This window comes from Staurois parvus, unplaced genomic scaffold (genome assembly GCF_062004578.1).
Source record: "Staurois parvus isolate SC_StPar_1 unplaced genomic scaffold, SC_StPar_1.0 ptg000299l, whole genome shotgun sequence".
Classification (NCBI taxonomy): domain Eukaryota; kingdom Metazoa; phylum Chordata; class Amphibia; order Anura; family Ranidae; genus Staurois; species Staurois parvus.
The window spans coordinates 7,697,132-7,719,503 of record NW_028318095.1 but is presented as its reverse complement, the minus strand read 5'-3'; the positions used below and the strand labels follow the sequence as shown (position 1 = coordinate 7,719,503).

The 22,372-nt window shown below is 41.2% G+C and overlaps 1 pseudogene; it reads left to right on the top strand.

Annotated features, from left to right (window-relative positions):
* The first annotated feature begins 5,466 nt into the window (after positions 1-5,466).
* LOC149457879 (U2 spliceosomal RNA) lies at positions 5,467-5,578 on the top strand (annotated as a pseudogene).
* Positions 5,579-22,372: the final 16,794 nt, after the last annotated feature.

Below are 22,372 nucleotides of genomic sequence, written 5' to 3'. Positions count from 1 at the left end.
TTTATTCTGCTAATTGTATGTTTTATTCCCTTGCAACATGAAACTGAGGATATACTAATTTGTTTTTAGATTTCTAGGCATTAATTTAAAAAATAAATGTCCTATGCTTCAACATAGTTTGATTTCAAACTATTGTTCTCTGTCATATCCCAGTTCAGGTTTGAATCTGTTTAGTAGCTGTATGTTGATACAGAACAATTCTTGGACTTACTGTGAATACATGTTGCCTTGTAATATCACTGATCAGTATCTGCAGTAAACTGCACAATTGGAAGGTGAGTTTGAGAAATAACAAGTCCGCCAATGTTGGTATAGTGTTTGAAGTTTGTATATGTGAAAACTCTATTACTGTTTAAAATGTAACGCTATCCAAAACTTTTTTTTAGTTTTGGATTTAGTGGGAAAGCTTTGAAGATTTGTAATGTTTTTATGCACCAATTTGTATCACACTGTCACTGTGACCAGACATTCTAACATCACTTTGATAAAGCAGGCCTACATGTCTCCTAAACATTGGTTTCAATAGGGGTTATTTACTAAAGCTGCATGGTGCAAAATCTGGCACAACTCTGCATAGAAACCAATCCACTTCCAGATTTTATTGCCAAAGCTTAATTGGATACGCTGAAGTTAGAAGCTTATTGGATACCATGCACAGCTGCACCAGATTCTGAGTGTACCAGTTTTGGTAAATCTATCCCAATGTGTTTTAGTCTGACACCATTTGGCCTAGTGACCATTGTAACCAGAAGACAAAGTTTTTGAGAATCTAGTTTGTCATAACTATCACCTAAGCAGAAGTAGAGCCCTTCTAATGGTGAGACTTGTGGGATTTCTCCTCATTTTGGGAATATGTCCACTTATGTCCAGCCAGTCAAAGCAAAAGTCAACAAATAAAAAATTAGTAGACAAAGGGGAGATTTATTAAGATTGGCACAATCAAAATATAGTGCAGCTGTGCATGATTGCCAATCAGCTTCTAATTTCAGCTTATTCAATTATGTTTTGACAATAAAACCTGGGAGCTGATTGGTTTATATGCAGAGCTGCAGCAGATTTTGCATGCTCCAGTTTTAATCTCCCCCAAAGTCTGTTGTGCCAAAACACCTCTTTCCCTTGCTTCTAGAATTTTTTATTTCATGTACGTTCCCTACACTGCATGCAAAGTAGAGAGTATACTTCCAGCCCATGCCTGACATATGTAAGATGGGAGCTGGAGAGAATGGAGCAGGCAATGATGCAACGTATGTTATCAAGCACAGGAGCTACATCATCAGTAGCTGCACAATAGCAGAAGAAGATTAACTTGAAATAAGTGGCAGAGACCTGCCAGAGCAATCGAAAGGCACACTAGTGTGGCAAAAACTCATCCTCCATCTACCTGGCTTAAGATCATATTTGGACATACACACAGTTCAGTACAGCACTTTGCACATCATCACTTTTATGTAAAACCCCAAGGTGTTAACAGCCTACTAGTGCTGTTGTTCAACTGTGGTAACCAAACAGCCATTGTGATACCCAGGTAAAATCGTGCAGGGATAATTACTTCTTCATTTCCATTGTTTCACTTACCTCCAACCAGAAACTGGATGTTTTTAGTTTGAGGTAAGTGTTTAGTTTGAGATTATATGGCAAAGCCCCTTTAATAAGTCAAACAGATCTCTTTCATGGTAGAAGGTCACTAAAAGCCTGTTTTATGAATTTTTGGCAGATTTGTATGCTGTTTTGTCATGTTCCAATAACTTGTTAAAGAAAAACCTGAGCAAAAGAACAGTTAAAAGTAATTCACCACTGTAACAAACAATTGAACTCAAAATTTCAGCAGAAGGCAATTGCTTTACAGTAATTCTTAACGTCAGTTAGTTAAGCTGTCGGCTTTTGGATAGCTGTGACAGAAACCAGGACTGGGTTTTCAAAGCTAAATATTAACTTTTTTTCATACAGGTACAGTATATGTGTGTGTATAGGACAAAATAGAAAATTACTTTTATGGTTCTGGACTGTTAACTGTTTACAAAAGAAAGCCAATACTTGTACAAGACCCCTGCCCAAGATGGTTTGCTAAAAATGCTACTATTTTGTTTGATTTGTATGGCTCTAGATAATCTTTGTTTTTTTTATATGTTCTAGCAAGTTGTGTTTCCTTTCAAGTTCTTTGTTAATACATTTACTGAAGTACTCAGTGACTGGCACACATATTTATATCTACTGCAAACTGAGGTTCCACCCCATCGCCCGCAATGCTCAAGATTTACGTAGATGGACTGAGTCTGTATTTGTGTATAATCTTCTTTGGTTTTGGCGAAAGGTTGTTACAGTTGATTCTATCTTTTCGGTTGCCTTTTAAAGTATAAATAAACTCACTCATAAATACGCCTTAATCTATTAGACTATGACCCTAATAGAATATTTTTCTTTTTATATTCCCCACTGCTTGCCTTTTTGGGTTACAAGTCCAAATGCTGTGACTGTCCTCCTTGCTCTTCTTAGCCATGTCTGCCTTGTGCACCTGGGCTGAACATGCACATGATGATGTTATTCATTTTTTACCTTAAATTCCAAGGTAAAATAGAATCTGATTGGTGGCATTGAAAAGTGAACGTATAGTACCTTTACAGCCTTTATGTTAGCAGACAAGATTTTTGGGAAAGTGGTAAGCCCCAATTATAGATAGAACTGGTACCAATCAACATTTTATACTAGACTACAGGCTCCATTCATAAAAACATGGCATGTGCAGTGTTCTCATTTACATGTGTTTTTGTTATTTTTTGATAGCCAAAGCCAAAATAAATTACTGTACAGATTAGTTAAATGTCTCACCCACACCTTAAACTTTAAATGTTTGCAGAATTTCAAATATAAAAGTCACTTAATAAAGATTGTCTTACAAAGCTAAAATTTCTTAACTACTTCAATACTGGGCACTTTCACCCCCTTCCCGCTGAGGCCAATTTTCATCTTTCAGCGCTGTCACACTTTGAATGACAATTGCATGGTCATGCAACACTGTACTACAAATAGAGCTTTCTTTTGGTGGTATTTAATCACCACTGAGCTTTTTTTATTTCTTGCTAAATAAATGAAAAATATCTTTTAAAAAGTGATTTTTTTTTGCTTCTGTTATAAAATTTTTCAAATAAATAATTGTTCTTCATAAATTCAGGCCAAAATGTATTCTGCTACATTTATTTGATGGAAATAATCCAAATCAGTTTTTATTATTTAGTCTGTAGAAAGGTTATAGAGTCCACAAACTATGGTATATATCTGGAACTCAATTCTCATGTACTGATGACCCCTAAAATGTCCGGACTGCACAAATACTCCCAAATTACTCTTTTTAAGTTGTAATTTTTTGTCATAATTTCTTACAAATGAAGAAATTGAAAAATACTGTCACCAGTGCAGTGCAGCAACATCATTAAACTGGGGCAGCGGTGATCAAGGGCACTGACTGGTTACAATATGAAAAAAAAGAATAAAAACACATTTTTAATATTTCTTTTTCATTGTTTTTTCTTTTTTATAACTTTTTTTTACTTTTTTCTTTTAACAAACTGTCACCAGAGCAATATAATGTTACATAGTAACATTGTACTACTATGGCGAAGTGATTAGGACATTTCTTTTTTTTTTACACATTATGATTGTTAATAGCAGTGAACTTCATTGCTATAAGCAAGCACTTTTATTGAAAGAAATAGATTCATTCAGTGTGTTATGTTGTGATTATTTGTGATTGGCTACAGCTAATTACATGGTACAGATGGGCTGTGATTGGCCCTGTCTGTACCATGTGATCACTGTGACCAATCACAGCTAGCAACACAATTGTACACAATGAATTGCATAAATCAAAGCCATTCATTGTTTACAATTGTCATGTGATCTGCTGTGATCACATGGGCTGTGTCCGGTTCGTCATATGGCATCCACATGGAAGGTGGAAAGTCCTGCCCGGTCTATTGTAAAATGATGTAAAATGACACTCACAGCAGCTGTCCCCAAGATGTGACTATCCCAGCAAATCTGAAACAATTGGCAAGTGTGATGTAGGGCTTGTGATGTCTCTTAAAGTAAATATAAACTCTCACAGACTGTGCTGTAGGTAGAAAAATGTTGTGTATCTAGGTGCTTTTGTAATTGGGAAAGAAAGGAGTTTTTACACTTTTTCATCCTTTCATCTTGCTGTTGCTGAAGTCCTACAACCTCTTTAAAGCCTGTCCCATTCCACATGTACTACACTGATAGCAGGCTAGATGTGTTTTTTCACATAGCATATTTCCTAATTATTGCTGACAGCAATTATTTTTTCATATCTCTCTCAAAAATGTTCCACTGAAAGTCCCTTACCCTCAAGAGTAAAATTGTTTACCTCAAATTACCTTAATGCTGGCTTCTGACACTTCCATGAGTCATGGATGATATCACTGTGCCTCACTGCTGAATGCTTTAAATGTCATGAGAATATGCCCCTGCAATGGCTTATTGCAGGGGCAGGACAAAAGTGCATAGTTTGAACAGCAGTAGCTGGAAACAGTAAGCTTAAGTTATTTCTAATTTATTTAAAGTATCTCTAGTTGCTTTTCTTTAATTGTTTACTTTTGTAAACCTTGATCATGGGTCTGTGTTGCTATTGGTGATTGTTTATTAAATACAGGGGTAATTGTTTTTGTGCTGTTGGGTACTGGGTGTTATCAATTAGCACATGTTGAGTACTGGGTGTTATCAATTAGCATATGGAAGAGAGGTGACCTGTTGTCCAAATTACAACAAACAAGAGATCCCTGTGCTCAAATCCATACAGCTAGTGCATGCATTTATCCATCAGGTGCTAAAGGGGTGTAACCACATTAACTCTAGAAATTCTGAAGGACCCTCTGCACACTGGTATATACCCTTTCAAGCAAACTATGCAATAAATAGGATATCCCTATTTATTGCATAGTTTGCTTGAAAGGGTATATACCAGTGTGCAGAGGGTCCTTCAGAATTTCTAGAGTTAATGTGGTTACACCCCTTTAGCACCTGATGGATAAATGCATGCACTAGCTGTATGGATTTGAGCACAGGGATCTCTTGTTTGTTGTATTGTTGGGTCAGTAGCCAGACCTGAACCTTGTAGCTCTCCCCATTGTGTCTTTTCCCCTATGCTAGCATTGTGTCCACAGTAGCACTTGCGTAGGCAGGGCAGAGTAGGACTGGCCATAGAGGGATTACTTTGACGCAGTTGGCCAGCTTAAGCATGTATTGCAATATGTGTGAACCAAATATCCCTATTTATTGCATAGTTTGCTTGAAAGGGTATATACCAGTGTGCAGAGGGTCCTTCAGAATCTCTGTTGTCCAAATTGGTGCCTAATTAGTGCTGTATTTAAGAGGGGTAACAACTCTGTAGAGTTTGCTCTTTGGAAGTGCAGTAGGACAAAAGTGCATAGTTTGAACAGCAGTAGTTTGAAAACAGCTTCTCGGCCTTTTGGCTAAGATCAAGTTTAGTATCTGTTGTTATCAGTGTCCAGTAGGGGTGCCATAATTCCTGCTTGCGGGGATGATTGGTTGTATAGTACCTCTGCTGGTAGGATGGGAGTCCTGATGGTTAGTACAGGCTGGAACAGAAACCGAGGCGCCCACAGGCAGTTGGGGCCCGGGAGTAATTCCCCCTGGAAAACCAGAGGGGCCCAGTTCCTCCTGGTTTGCACAGATCTACCTTGTCTGGCCAGGGGCCGGGGAGGCAGAATGTCCGTGGAATAGTGCCCCTTGAGAGTGGCCGCCTCAGTGGTGCTCCTAGTAACACATGGGGGTGGGATCCCAAGTGTGAAAAGTGCACATGGTCACTGTTCTAGACACTTTTCCTGCACTGCGCCTTTTAGGGCTAGGCCTTTTGGCTAAGTCCAGGGCAATTTTTATGCTAAGGGCCTTAGGGCCTAGCCAGTGCACAATTGCACGGCCACTTTTTTATTTTTTACTTATTTATTTAATTTATTTTTTCTCCCACGTTTGTCACTTTTCAGTTATGTGTGTGTTTTTTTTTCCCACGGATTGTAGGGTGTGGGTCCTCGGGCCTAAACCTGAAGTCTAGGGGGAGGATGTGTGGCCTTTTGGTTCCTTCCTCCCCTGTCCCTAGGGTGGCTTCTCTTCGGGAGAGTCGCCTTAACAAGTACTTGGTGGCTGGTTTAGGCTGGCCACAAGGAAAGGGGTCCGCCAGGCCTTTTGGCTAGGTGGACCACATGGGAACCTTACTCCCTGTCAGGAGCTTCGTGCTCCAGGGGATCAGGGTAGAGGTCCTACCCCTTGGGGGGGGGGAACAAAGCACACCCCTAAGTGCACTTTTTTGTGTTGGTTTTGCACTAGCACTTTTTTTGTTCACTTACAGGTTTTTGTTTTTCGCACTTCCGCGGACTTAAAAAAAAAAAAAAAGTAGTTTGAAAACAGCAGGAAAACTTTCATTGGTTAGTACTTTTGTTTGAAACACAAGTTTGAAGTAAATCTTTGTTTTTTTAAATGTCTGGTTTAGTTCAGTGCAGTACTTGTTTGGCATTTGTTTTTCATGGTGCTTTTTGGAAGCTGGGATGCTGTCCCATTTGTATGCAGGTTTCCATTCTGTGTATTGACATTGCTTGTCTAAATTCATTGATTGGTGTCCTGCAGTCTGAGATCAGGAAGCTGTCTAAGCCAATTTGTTCTGTTGCGCTACCCTGCAAAAAGCCACCTCTTCCTCAAAGACTGTTCAGAAGGGCAGTGTGGACAACTGTTGGGTCGGGAAGAGTGAAGCCTGTGAAAAAAAGGAGCATTTTAAAAATTGTCAAAAAAGCTAGTGAAGAGTGCAATGTTGATATTGTCATGCACCTTGGCACAAATGATTTATCCCAGAGTAACGTATGTTCTGTACAGGAGGATTTACAGAATTTTACCAGGATCTTCAGTCATATCTTGTACATTTTGGATATTCTTTTGTATTAGCCCTCTCTTGGGCTAAGTTTTATAGTGCTTTCTCGGCCTCAGAGACTCTGCTCTCTCCTGGCTCTCATCCTACCTGTCACAACGCTCCTTCAGCGTTACCTATAATGCTACCACCTCCCCCTCACTCCCCCTCTCTGTTGGGGTCCCTCAAGGCTCTGTCCTTGGGCCCCTTCTCTTCTCCATCTATACCTCCTCCCTTGGCCAACTCATACACTCTCACGGCTTCAACTACCACCTCTATGCCGACGACACACAAATCTATCTCTCAACCCCCCACCTCACCCCCTTGGTCTCAGCCCGAATCACACACCTACTGAGCGACATATCAGACTGGATGTCGCTCCACTTCCTTAAATTGAACCTCTCCAAAACCGAGTTTCTTGTCTTCCCCCCAGCCCGGACACCACCCCCCATTGATTTCTCTGTCACATCCAACAACGCTACCATCAAACCCGCCCTGCAGGCCAGAGTACTGGGTGTCATTCTGGACTCCAACCTATCCTTCCAGCCCCAAGTCCAATCTTTAACAAACTTGTGCAGACTCCACCTCCGCAACACCGCCAAAATCCGCACGTTCCTAACCCCAGAAACCACTAAACAGCTCATCCACTCTCTCATCATATCACGACTCGACTACTGCAACTCCCTCCTCACTGGCCTGCCTCGCCGCTGGCTATCCCCGCTTCAGTCCATCCTGAATACGGCTGCCAGACTCATTCACCTTTCTAACCGTTCTGTCTCCGCCACCCCCCTCTGCCAATCCCTCCACTGGCTTCCGATTGTGCAACGGATCAAATTCAAAATCCTAACGCTGACGTACAAAGCTGTCCACCGAACTACATCACTGACCTAATATCCAAGTACTGCCCAGCACGCACACTCCGCTCCTCACAAGACCTCCTTCTCTCTAGTTCCCTGGTCTCCTCCTCCCATGCCCGCCTCCAGGACTTCTCCAGGGTGTCACCCATCCTCTGGAACTCCCTGCCCCAACCCATCAGATTATCACCTACTCTTCTCTCCTTTAGGCGCACCCTGAAAACCCATCTCTTCAGGGAAGCCTACCCCACCCCCTGCTAACTTGCCGACCTCCTCCACTCTTCCTACCACCCCATCCCCCACAGCTATCTCCTCCTGTGCCACCACCCCCTCCCTCCTAGATTGTAAGCTCGAAAGAGCAGGGCCCTCGAACCCCTCGTGTATCACATTGTATTGGTATTGTTCTGTCACATGTTCTGTCCCCCTTTGTAATGTACAGCGCTGAGCGAACTATTGGCGCTTTATAAATACTGTATAATAATAATAATAATAGTGCTCTTCACCTCTTTACTAGTATTTCACTGACTACACCCTCTTGCTTTTTTTATTCTCTTGGTCCTAAATAGTAAATACAGGTCACATATTATTTATGTGAATGTAGTTACATAATTTACTTTAGTAATATACTTGCATTGTTCATAGATAATTCTAGTATTTGTTGAATCTAGTATTTGTACTATTAAGGGCCGTACTATGGATCTGAATCTTATCTGCATTCAGTCTACCCTTAATTTGTCCTTCTTGGTTTCTGTGGGTCATACTGCCACAGCTCCTGGTGCAGACATCCCTAAAGATCTTCAACCCTTAGTGCTGCCATGTTTATCCTTGAGCTTCTTTGTAAGTAGTAGGGTTATTTAATGATATTGTGCAGCTCATTGTTTGATCATGCTATGTTGTTATCAATCTATTTATTTAATGTTTTTTATAGATATGTACCTTGCATATCCTCAAAACGTTCTTGCATGCAATATGTCTGGATTGTACATTTTTTACAAGCATATTATGGATTAGTGGATAGTGCCATATTGGTTATGTTGATATATTACATTTAATTCAATACTGTTCTTAATTAAATTTTATTGTGATGGAATCTGTATATTTGGAATAAACTTGTAATCATCTGTACCAGTTATGCTATTATGTGATGCACATCATTTAAAGTCCCAGTATTTATATACTTTAAATTATGAATGATGTAATAGAAGAACTGAACGGGATTTCTCTAAAGCAGTAACTAAAAAGTCCAACCCAAGGTGATCATATCATAGACCTAGTACTGACAAATGGGATGGACTGTCATATGTTGAGGTGGGAGGAAATTTGGGTTCTAGTGTTCACCAATGCCTTTGGTTTGATATTAAAATAGGAACTGAAAAATCATATACAAAAACAAAAGCTTTAGATTTCAAAGAGCAAATTTTGCTGAATTTCTAAAAATTAATTGAAAGGTTGGAGTAAAATGACAGGAGTATGTAATCAGTGGGCACTGTTAAAGTCTATCATCCTGGCGGCAACTAGATTATATGTCAGGCAAGTTAGTAAAAATAAAATAAAGAAAAAAACAATATGGTTTACTAAAGAGATACGTAGATGAGACAGAATGAGTCCAGAGACATGTAACAAAAATGGTGAAAGGTCTGAGGGATATAACACATTAAGAGTGACTTCAGGAACTTAATATGTACAGTCTGGAGGAAAGAAGGGAAAGGGGAGACATGACTGAAACCTTTAAATATATCAAGGGGTATAAGGTTCAGGAGGGCAGTATTTGCAACTGGAAACCAAAATCATAAACACAGGGACATGACCTATAACCAACTGGAAGAAAGTTCAATCTCAGAAAGTATTATTTTTCTGAAAAAATAGTTGATGATTGGAATAAACTTCCAGCAGAGGTAGTGAGTCGGTCAACAGTAAATAGCTTCAAACATGCTTGGGACAAGCATAGATGTATACTCAGACAAAAAAAGCTAACAAAAAAAAATTGTCAAACTTGACTGACCACTTGGTCTTTTTCTGAGACCACTTTTCTATGTTTCTATCATGTGACAGGGTGTTGTACAGGAAAGAGATTGTGGGAGAGTATTATCACTCCATAAAGCAAAGAGCCCAAACAAGAACCTTTATATCAGTATCACCAACTGTTATTTTAACCACTTGCCTACTGGGTACTTTTACCCCTTCCTGCCCAGGACAATTTTCAGCTTTTAGTGCTGTTGCACTTTGAATAACAATTGCACGATCATACAACACTGTACCCATATAAAATTTTTATAATTTTTTTACACAAACAGCTTTACTTTGGTAATATTTAATCAATTTTTTTACACAAACAGCTTTACTTTGGTAATATTTAATCACCACCAGGTGTTTTATTTTTTGCTAAACAAACTAAAACTTTTGAAGATAAAAACGCTTTTCTTAGTTTCTATCATAAAATTTTGAAACAGGTAATTTTTCTTCTTTGCTGATGTGTGTTGCTAAGGCTGCACTGTTGGGCACTGATAAACTACGCTGATAGGTGACATTGTTGAGGCAGAACTGGTGGGCATTGATGAGGAGGCACTGATGAGGCTGCAATGATTTGCAGCACTTATAGGTGGCAATGATGGGCACTAATAGGCAGCACTGAAGGGAACTGATAGGTGGCACTGACTGGTGGCACTGATGGGCACAGATTGGCAGCACTGACAGGTGCAAATTGGCAGCACTGCTGGGCACCTTTGGGCTGCACTGATAATCAGGGCACTGATTATCAGTGTAGATGTCTCCTTTCAGATTTGCCAATTATCAGCAATACTTTCCTCACGCTGTGACAGCATAAGGAAAGTACTGTCCATAACCGACAAGTGTATTTACATGGTGATCAGCTGTGATTGGACACAGCTGATCATTTGGTAAAAGGCCGCTGTAATTGGCCCTTTACCATGTCATGTGATCAGCTGTGTCCAAAGGATACAGAGAGCACTGGGTGCATGCTGCTGGGGGTGCGCGGGGGTGCGCGTTCTAGGAGGACGTCATATGACACCCTCCCAGAACTGGACGATTGCGCTGTAGCCATCATTCAACTATAGTGCGGTCAGCAAGAAGTTAATGAAAGCTAGTGATTAAATAAATGTAGTCATTCCAATGATTACTGAGTGATGTTAAAGCTTTTATATGATTTTAATGGTTGGGCTTACATCTGCTTTAACCTACTGTACTTGAGTTCTTTGAGTTGCAGTGCTAGAGTTCATTTTCTTATGTGCCTTGTCAGTGTGCACAGATCTGTATAAGCAAAAATCCATTTAGGGACCAATATTTGTCCACAACTGATTGATAGCTAACTATTCAATTGTCTTTGTTCTATTAATTGAGGTTGTTTTCCTTTCATTTTTTAAATAATACATTTTTGGTTAGGGTGATTGTCATTTCAGACAGGTGATGTTGACAGACCATTCAAACACTGCTTTTTTCGTAGCACCCTACTGCATCCTTTGGGAAAAAAAATGTGAAAATACTGTTCACTCAAAACAATGCATGCTTAGGTGCACTGTAACCCCTTGCTGTGACCCTATATACCAAAATGTAATTGGTCTTTTTTTAGTTAAACATATATAAAGTAAATGTACTAATATGTGGAATCTGCAAGGGGTATTTGGCATCTCTGTGTGATCCAGGTCTGATTTGTTGAATTGAAAGTAAACTTCTAAGTCACAAATGCCCCTGCTGCACTGAAAAACCTCTTTGACATGGTACATACAGCTGGGCAGGCTAGTACCTCAATTGCATATAGGGCAACCTCCGAACAGTGGTGCATCCTCACCACCTAGTAGTTTATTGATATGATCACTTGTAAGTGTTTCAGTTATGGTCTTGCCATCCCTGACCATGTTTTCATAGCCAGGCTATAGCCTTAGGAGAAAAAGTAAAATTAGAAACATTTAAAAAAAAAAAACGAAACAGAAAATAAAAGAAAAAAGGTAAGTCTAATGAAAAAAAAACAATAATAAATAGTGATGTTACGTGGGAAAATGTTAACATGGGACATACCCAGGTAAAGAACTAGAAAAAGGGTGCTGTTTTTACCAGGCATCACCAGTTTTGCTGATGCCTGCACTTCCCCTCTTGTCCTTGCTGAAAGACTTACCAGAAAAGGCTAAGGAGGACCAAGGTAGACTGAAATGATACTCCACCAAATGCAGCAAACACACAGATTTCAACTGGGTTTTCCATCCCAGCTGCAATTTTTTTTACCGTGTTTGTATTGCCTAACCTGCCAGTATTTGCTTGACCAAGGCAAGGGAGGAAAATATAAAAAATACAATGTGTAAATAAAAAAAGTACATAAACAAAATTGCTAATGCAGGAGGAAATATATTGATTCATTATAAAATGAAAGACAGAGTGTGCTTTCAACAGGTTTCCACCATATGTAGTTCAGTAGAGCATAATTCACCCCATAAAACTCTAGTTTCCCAGAGTCTTTCTTGGTGCACATGGGATGAGGATGTGGAAGAGGAAGAGATGAAGGAGGAAGAGGAGGAGAAGGAGAAGAGGTTGAAGGTGGAGAACTTGAGGAAAGGGGCTTTTTTCAACAGTTCCTTATCATGAGATTCAGTAAGCAAATATTCTTCACATGCCCAATGAACATGGAAGGCATACTGCACTTGGTATGAATCTTGGACTTTCAAAGATAAATTTCTGCCCTGTCTATCTTGTTTCATACACCGCTGGATTCTTACTCTTTCAGCAATTCCTTTGTACAGGAAGTCTACCATATATCTCCCTCTGGTAGTTCCTCTGGGGCTCTGTTGGATCTGAATCTGTCTGAATCTTTTAAGTACAGCTGTAGCCAGACTATGGAATATGCCCGTTTTCATGACATACTGTAAAAGAGCTCAAAGCAGTATTAAATCTAAAACTAAACATTTTATATTTTGCAGCTTAATAATCATTAGATGTGAAGGTTGCATTAGTGTTCTTTTTTGGGGCTTTTCTTTCTGTTTTCACCTGGTGATCTGGCCAGTAACACACCTTCTGTATTAGAGTGCCTCTATTCTTGATAATGGAGCACAGGGGCACATTTGGACAACAGCATTGTCAGTCTGGGGAGGGTTGAGTGTTATATGTACAGTACTAACAGATTTAGATAAATTAACAAATACAAATTGAAGTTGAACTCCAGCTAACACTTTACAAGCAGTTATAGCTAACAGTTTTTTTTCCCATTGGAAATACAGATTTTATATAAATAAATAAAAGCTTATCATTGTTAACACCCCTGTCAGTGGTATATGGTTTATCTCAGCACTGTAACTGCTACATCTGCAGAACAGCTTGTTATGTTAAAATACAGCATAATTACTTGCCAGATCACCAGGTGAAGATAAAGGAACACCTAAAAAAGAAAACAAATGGAGCCATCACATCTAAGAATTAGTAAGTAATATAATTAATGTTTTCTTTTGGGTTTAATATTGCTTTAAAAACAGATCCCCACTGACCTATGCAGCTGCTTTTACTGTAAAGTGATTCATCCTCAAAATCATAAAAGAGAAGTTGGATTTCATTGATTTATAGAAAGCTTACAGAACCTTCTGTTTGTTTATGTTAGAAGGCTGCACGGCTGCCTAGGTTATATTTCCATAAGACGTCAAATGTAAAAAAGGTGATTTCATTAACAAGAGATGATTTTATTTGAAGTACAACTTTTTTAGTTCTGAATGCAGTGCAGAGAGATAAGTATTTAAATATCAAGTGATCAGTATTGGTGGGTGTTAGCCCAAAATTACTTACATCCTAATTATCTATTTAAAAAATCTAGAGAGAAACAGGGGCAGTAGGATTTTCTATGTACCAACAAAGACACAGACATTTAAAGGTTAAAACCTAATATTTTTATTACAAAAAGATATAATATTAAAATAAACATTGCTTGTTTTAGAATCCCTCTAACTAGGCTGCACTACAATCACACCACTGGTGCTGTCTCACACCCGCAAGCTATTGTTTCAAGATAAAGGTGAGTATGTAGTCAGCCAATCTTGACATGTTTTGCAGTTTCCCACTTCTTCAGGAGTATTTTGAAGGAATATAGTTCTATACCAAACAAATATGTACAGAATAACACAACATAATATAAAACATCATAGTACAACTCATCATGGCATAATATAGAGTGTATTGTAAGTGGTGACTGTCTTGGCACTTACCATAGGATACCAGGTAGATCTACAGGGCTAGATCACAATGAGGCGCCAAACAAAGACCCCCTTGGGGAGAACGTGGGAGCAAGTATACAGGCCATAACTGCCTATATGCACATAATGAAAATTGTTTTAAAATAAACACCATATCACGGCTATATCCATTTTCAACTGGGAATGATAGGAAACATACCAGGCATGTAGCAACATCACACTTCCAAAACTGGGGTGGGCTGAACAGCACATGGCACACACCCCTCAGATCACAAGATATATAATGATGCAGTGAAAAATATTAAGCAATGTGGTTGTTAAATCAAGGAATTCAAAAGATGAAAGCACACTGCTTCATCTGCAAAAGGTAACATATATAAACCCATGTCATGATTATATAGTAAAGAAAAGGTTTAAAACATACCAGGCATGTAAGAAACTTCCACTCCCAGAATGGGGCTGATGGAACTCAGACTGAACGGGACCTGGTCCACACCCCACAAATCACAAGATATATAATAATATAAGATTGTTTAGATATTAAGTAATGTGGTTGCTAAATCAAGGAGTTCAAAGGGTGAAAACACACCACTGCATCTGCAAAAGGTAACATACACACCCATAAATATATATACATCCATGGCTATGTTGTATAAAACATGCTCAAAGTTTATCCTCAGGACAAAGCAACTCACTTCATTAGCAACATCAGCTTAATAAACACTACAGACCAAACTTATGTATCACTAGCCACAGAAGTGGGAGACTAAACATCCATATGTCCACCTTTAAGAGACAGAGTAAGCCCCTATATAATAACCACTTAAAATGCATAGGACAGAACAAAGATAGCCAGCATGGTTCAAATATACACCTGAGGTGAGTACGGGGGTGGACTGACCATTGGGGAACTCGGGCACTGCCCGAGGGCCTGCGGTCAGTAGGGGGCCACATAAGATGTCCCTGGTACCTTTTATAGGCTTTTTTGGGTGTGGTTTGAGTGTGGGCGAGGACACAGGGGCCCCATGATCCCCTATTGCCCGGGGGCCCCATGAGTTGTCAGTCTGCCCCTGGGCAAGTATCAGCATATCAGCACCCATTGCCACTGAGGGTTTCAAATAGAAAACTGGCCTTTTTAAACACTGCTCCAATCTGACGACGCCCATCCAGAGTCCACTGGCAATTACATCACTGGACCTGATCCCTAACTGCGCATGTGCAGAAGTTCTGCGCATGAGCACTGTGCGGGGTGAACCACCACTAGGGAGTCCTGCAAGCAAAAGGAAGGAGTTCAGAACGGGAGGAATGCACAAACCCCACCACTCACACCATCCAAGAGATCACACGTTCACCCCATTAAAAGGATCACCTCCAGCACCATGAGGCGCAAATCCAAGCTACACCTGGCACCGCAGTGCCAAAATACAGCACCAAATCAATAAAAAATTTATATAACAAAGACACAATATAGATATATAAAAAAACAAAACAAAAAAAGGGAATAATCAAACAATAACAGTAATAATAGTGTTTTATACATATACAGTATTTCAAACAGACATACAGTAAATCAAAAGAATGAGCCATACTAGGATCCCTAAGCCACATCTAAAAAATACCAGCATATAACCTCTAGAAAAGCCAACATAAAAGGAACAAAAGAGAAGGGGGGGGGGGACTGTGCTAATTTACCCAAACCATAATTTAATTGGAAATGCCAGACATATATAGCAACCATCATAATTTACAATTTACTTAAATGTATGTATTTAATTTTCCAAGCAGGATAGTTGCATTGAGATATTCAATCCACAGCATTTCATGCTGCAGAATGCATCTGTCCCAGTCACCCCCCCTTTGGGGATGGGGGAACGACTTCTAGGACAAAAAAAGAAACCACAGTACTATCATACCTACAGTATGTTGCAGCCTTATATGTCTGGTGACCAGAGTAAGTATTTTTCCATTCCCTGAGCAGTATATATTGCCTCCTATTCTTTGACATAACTGACTACCCAATGGAAAATGGCATAAATTGCGACAATTTGCCAACTGTGCTACTCATGGAGGTATTTATTATTATTATTATACAGTATTTATATAGCACCAAAAAGGTTTGCTCAGCGCTGTACATTATAGTGGGGGACAGAACATGAGACAATATAGCAACAAACAATACAAGAGGGGTTCAAAGGCCCTGCTCTTTCGAGCTTACAATCTAGGAGGGAGGGGATAGTGGCACAGGAGGAAGTGGCTGTGGGGGATGGAGTGGTAGGAGGAGTGGAGGAGATCGGCAGTTAGGTGAGGGTGGGGTAGACTTCCCTGAAGAGATGGGTTTTCAGGGTGCGCCTAAAGGTGAGGAGGGTAGGTGACAGTCTGATGGATTGAGGTAGTGAGTTCCAGAGGATGGGGGAAGTCCTGGAGTAGTCGGGCTTGGGAGGTGGAGACCAGGGAACTGGAAAGTAGGAGGTCTTGTGAGGAGCGAAGATTACGGGTTGGGTGGTATTTGGGTATCAGGTCGGTGAGGTAGTTTGGGGCAGCGTTATGAATGGCTTTGTATGTCAGTGTTAGTAGTTTGAATTTAATGCGTTGGGCGATCAGGAGCCAGTGGAGGGAATGACAGAGGGGGGTGGCAGAAGTGGAGAGGTTGGTAAGGTGGATGAGTCTGGCCGCTGAGTTCAGGATAGACTGAAGCAGGGAGAGTCTGTGATGAGGTAGGCTGGTGAGAAGGGAGTTGCAGGAGTCCAAACGTGAAATAATGAGGGAGTGAACGAGTTGTTTAGTAGTGTCTGGGGTTAGGAACGTACGTATTTTGGAGATGTTGCGGAGGTGGAGCTTGCATGAGTTTTCAAACAATTGGACATGGGGTTGGAAGGACAGGTTTGAATCTAAAATGACACCTAGGACTTTGGCTTGTGGGGTGGGACTGATGGTGGCATTGTTGGTCGTGAGGGAGAGGGTGGGTGGGTCGCAGGCTGGGGGGAAAATCAGGAGCTCGGTTTTGGAAAGGTTCAGTTTGAGGAAGTGGAGCGACATCCAGTCTGATATGTCGTTCAGCAGGTGGGTGATATGGGCGGAGACTGAAGGGGTGAGTTGAGGGGTGGAGAGGTAAATTTGCATGTCATTGGCGTAGAGGTGATAGTTGAAGCCATGGGAGTGTATCAGTTTGCCAAGGGAGGAGGTGTAGATGGAGAAGAGAAGGGGCCCGAGGACAGAGTCTTGGGGGACCCCAACAGAGAGTGGGAGAGAGGGGGAGGTGGTAGCTCTATAGGTAACGCTGAAGGAATGTTGGGAGAGATAGGAGGAGAGCCAGGAGAGAGCGGAGTCTCTGATGCCGAGGGAGTGTAGTTTATTAAGGAGGAGGGGGTGGTCAACTGTGTCGAAGGCCGCGGAGAGGCCAAGGAGTAAGAGGACTGAGTAGTGGCCATAAGCTTTGGCGGTTAGCAGGTCATTAGTGATTTTGAGTAGGGCGGTTTCGGTGGAGTGTAGGGGACGGAAGCCAGATTGTAGTGGATCGAGGAGGTTGTTGTCAGTGAGGTGGGCGCTTAGGCGATTGTAGACTAAGCACTCAAGGAGCTTGGAAGTGAATTGCAGCAGGGAGATGGGTCTAAGGTTGTTCAGGTCAGTGGGGTCCAAGGAGGGTTTTTTGAGTATGGGTGTGATGTGCGCGTGCTTTTGGGGGGAGGGGAATGCGCCAGTAGAGAGGGAGAGATTGTAGATGTGGGTGAGGGAGCGTAGGATGGAGGGGGAGGGTGCCTGGAGGAGTCGTGTGGGGACAGGGTTAAGGGAGCAAGTGGTGAGGTGGGCTTCTGAGAAGACCTTGGTGACCTCCTCAGTGGTGGCAAGGCTGAAGGAGCGGAGCGTTGGGGAGGTTATAGTGTGGAGGATGTTAAGGGTGGTGGGGGGCAGGGCGGTTGCGAGGTCAGAAGAGGGGAGAGTTGGAGGGGTTATAGTGGGAGGGAGGCTAGATGGGGAGCATTGGCAATGTTCTTACGGATTGCGTCGATCTTATTTTGGAAGTGAATGGCAATCTCGTGGGTGGTGAGTGAGGTACTGGGGGGGGGGGGGAGTAGGGAGTTGAAAGTGGAGAAGAGCCGTCGAGGACAGGAGGAGAGGATGTTGATGAGGGTTACGAAGTAGGCTTGTTGGCGGCATGGAGGGAGGAGGTGTAGGTGAGGAAGGCGGATTTGAAGAGGGAGAATGCTCGAGGGGATGTTTAGTGTGGTCGTTCTGCCAGGGTTAAAGCGGGGTTTACTCAATGGTCTGTTGGTCTCAAGCTTTTATGTTGGCAAGACAATATGTCAGTTGGGCCAAAGAATAGGAGACCATATATACTATTTAGGGAATGGAAAAATACTTACTCTGGTCTCCAGGTGTGCAGGTATGTAGGTGTGCACCAGGTCCCTTTTAGCCTAAGATGCATCAACCCCAGTCTGGGAGTAGGGTGTTGTTACATGATTGGTATGTTTTATACCTGTTCTTACTATTCCCAGTTGATTATGGATATAGTTATGACGTGGGTGCATATGTTACCTTTTGCAGAAGCAGCAGTGTGATTTCATCTTTTGAATTCCTTGATTTAACAATCACACTGATTAATATTTTCACTGCATTATTATATATCTTGTGATCTGAGGGGTGTGCACCATGTGCTGTTCAGCCTAAAGTCTAGTGCACACAATCAGAAAAATTGTACGAAAAATACTGCTTTCTAAGTGATTGTACAATAATCTGAACATTAGTACACAGCTTTCATTTGAAATTATTTGAAGGGACAAGCACAACACTTTTTCCCACACGATACCAGATTGTATGATTTTCATATAATCAGTAGTTTTCGTCCGAAAATACAATACAAATACATTACATTACTTCCGAATTTTAACTTTTTGTCATACAAGAATTTTCATAACCTTAGCAACTTCTTTACTTTTGATATGAGACTAGCATGCAAAAAAAACCAGATGACCATTCATCCGATATTGTCATCGTGTGTACAGGGCATAAGTCCCATCAGCCCCAGTTTGGAAATGTGGTATTTCTACATGCCTGGTATGTTTCCTATCATTCCAGTTGAAAATGTATATAGTTATGATATAGTGTTTATTCTACAACAATCATTATATGCATATAGGCAGCTATGGCCTATAGACTTGCTCCCACATTCGCCCCAGGGGGTCTTTATTTGGTGCCTCATCGTGATTTGGCCCTGTAACTCTACCTGGTATCTTATGGTAAGTGCCAGGACAGTCACCACTTACAATACACTCTATATTATGTCATGATGAGTTGTAGTATGATTTCTTATATTATGTTGTGTTATCCTGTACATTTTGTTTTGTTACAGAACTCTATTCCTTCAATATACTCCTGAAGAAGTGGGAAACCGCGAAGAGGATATTGAGACTGGTTGATGACAGACCTTTATCTTGGAATAACAGCTTGCGGGTATTAGACAGCACCAGTGATGTGATTGTAGTGCAGCCTATTTAGAGGGATTTTAAAAGAAGCAATTTTTGTTTTAATATTATATCACTTTGTAATAAAAATATGAGCTTTTAACCTCTAAACGTCTGTGTTTTTGTTGATGCCCAGAACATTCTACTGCCCCTGTTTCTTTCTAGACAGAGAGACAGGAACACCTACCAGCTTTTAATTGCTGTCTGTGCCCCCCAATAGAGAGATCTCCCCTCTCTACTAGTCCTGTTTTCTGTTATAACCAAGAGGGAAAGTGGAAGAAAATAGAGAACAGAAATAGAGAGGAAATCTTCTAATGGCTATACTAGCTCGGGTGAATGTGTTTCCCAGGGGAATAAGTGAAGTGGTACCTTGAGATCATGCATACTAGATCTTGCCATAGGCACTCTTGTTGAGGAAAACACTGCATTGATTGGGAAACACTGATTTGTATGTTGATGTATATGAGCTGTGGCACAGTAAATCAACATTTTATTTGGAGCACTTTAGATTACTCTTTTTGTACAAAAGATGTATATTATTTTTGTGAACTGTGGCACCATTAATTAGGCACTTTATTGGATGCTTTTTATTTTTATTGGTGAGGTTTTTAAATATGAAAAGTAATGCAGAATGAATTGCATAATATGTTTTACAGTGTAAATGAATGAAGTATATTTAATATTTGTTTATTACTGGTATAGCACTGCATCTTTTGTGAATAAGTACAATATATGATATTAGTGACAAGGATCCCCCTGTGCTACTATGGAAACCTAAATCACATTATGCTGCTAACCAATCCTCTACCTATATGTGGACAAGTGATCTATACTGGAGGAGGCTATCAGTGAGGGGCAATGGAATCAGAGTGACCTGAAGAGCTATTACCTGTAGGATCCAGGGAGATCCAAAAGGCATTTTGACCCTGTTGGGTTGCATCAAGGAGGTGAGGGCGCATGCCTGCCATCTAAGGATTTTTGTTCACCATTTGCACCAGCACTGAAGCACTTTTTGAAGATTAAAACACTGCTACACAGTGATTAATATTGCTACTATTTGCTGCATTTCTTTTTGGACACTTTTTGAGAATGTATATTTGTTGTATGTGGGTATTTTACACCAGTCACTTTATTTGATATATATCCCAATTTTGGGATTCACTTTATATAACACTTAGAGTTTTTGGGAGTTTGGTCCCAATTGGGACTGGTTGTTGTCACTTTAAAAGGTCCCTGGACAGGACCAGTTTCAGCATTTGCACTTTATGATATTGTGTTTTCACAATTTCAGACACTCGTTTCTAGATCCTGAAGGATCTATCCCATATTTCATAATATTTGTATATTTATATATTTTTAAAATTTGTATAATATTTATTGTATATTTGCACATTTAGCTTTAGCGCTACACCATTTTTTGTATAACAATACATGATATTATTATTTTTTTGGGGGGTTATAGATAGGTGTACAGCAGCTGATCTGGTATATAGGATTGTTTCACCATAAGAGCATAAAAGTCGTCTTTAGATATATTGCATTCTAAGTCAGTTTAGGTGACCGTGCTTCCCCCTCCAAGAAGAAACTCAGTAGTCTTTTACATATCTAATATCTGTCCCCTTGCTCCCCAAAACCACCCTCCCGTTTTCTTGTGCACTCTGGAAGGCCCGCTCGGTCTGCAATAAGCTCACCGCTATCCATGACCTCTTTGTCTCCCGCTCCCTTAACCTCCTAGCGATCACTGAAACTTGGATCCAAGCAACAGATTCTGCTTCCCCCGCCACACTCTCCTATGGAGGTCTCATCTGGACCCACTCACCCAGACCCAGCAGTCAGAAAGGTGGTGGGGTTGGTATGCTCCTGTCACCACAGAGCACCTTCCAAATCCTCCCAAACCCTCCCTCTCCATCCTTCTCTTCTTTCGAGACCCACTGCATCCGGCTATTCTCTCCAATCGCTCTGAGGATTGCAGTGATTTATTGGCCTACTGAACCCGTGCCCCACTTTCTCGATGATTTCCCCCCCTAGCTACCCTTCTTTCTGTCCTCTGAGCTACCCACTATCTTCCTTGGAGACTTCAACATCCCTATCAACATCAATAACCCGGCTACATCCCAACTCTTCCACTTAACCTCTTCTTTTGCACTTACACAGTGTATACAGTCCACCACTCACTCCAACGGGAACACTATAGACCTTGTCTTCTCTCATCTTTGCACTCCCTACAACCTCACAAACACCCCCTGGATCACAACCTCATCACCTTCTCCGTCTCCTCGTCCTCAAACATCTATCCCTCCAAACGGCAAACAATCACCTCCGTAACTTGAACCCTGCTCCCTTCCACTCTGCAGCTGACCAACTTTACGAAAGTATCCTTCCCCTGTCCTGCCCTGACCTGGCCACTACTGTCTACAACAATTCGCGGTCAGCCGCTCTAGACTCGCTTGCACATCCCAACAACACGAAGCATTAGGCCCTGACCGCTACAACCTTGGCAGACTGACCACACCAAAAATCTCAAACGACGTAGTCGTGTGCTGGAGCGACTATGGCATAAAACCAAATCCCAACAAGCGTTCACCCGATATAAATCTGCCTGCCTAACATACATTTCCTCCCTTCACGCTGCCAAACAAGCCTACTTTGTTACCCTCATTAATACCTTCTCCTCCAGTCCTCGATGGCTCTTCTCTACTTTTAACTCTCTACTTTCTCTGCCCCCACCTCCACCCAGTACCTCACTCACCGTCCAAGAGATTGCTAGCAACTTCAAAAACAAGATTGACACAATTCGTAGGGACATCACCACTGCTCAGACTTCCACCCCACCTAGCATTCCTCACACTAAAATCCCCTCAACACTTCGCTCCTTTGACCTCGCTACTACTGAAGAGGTCACTAAGTTCTTCTCAGAAGCCCGGCTCACCACCTGCCCCCTGGACCCTG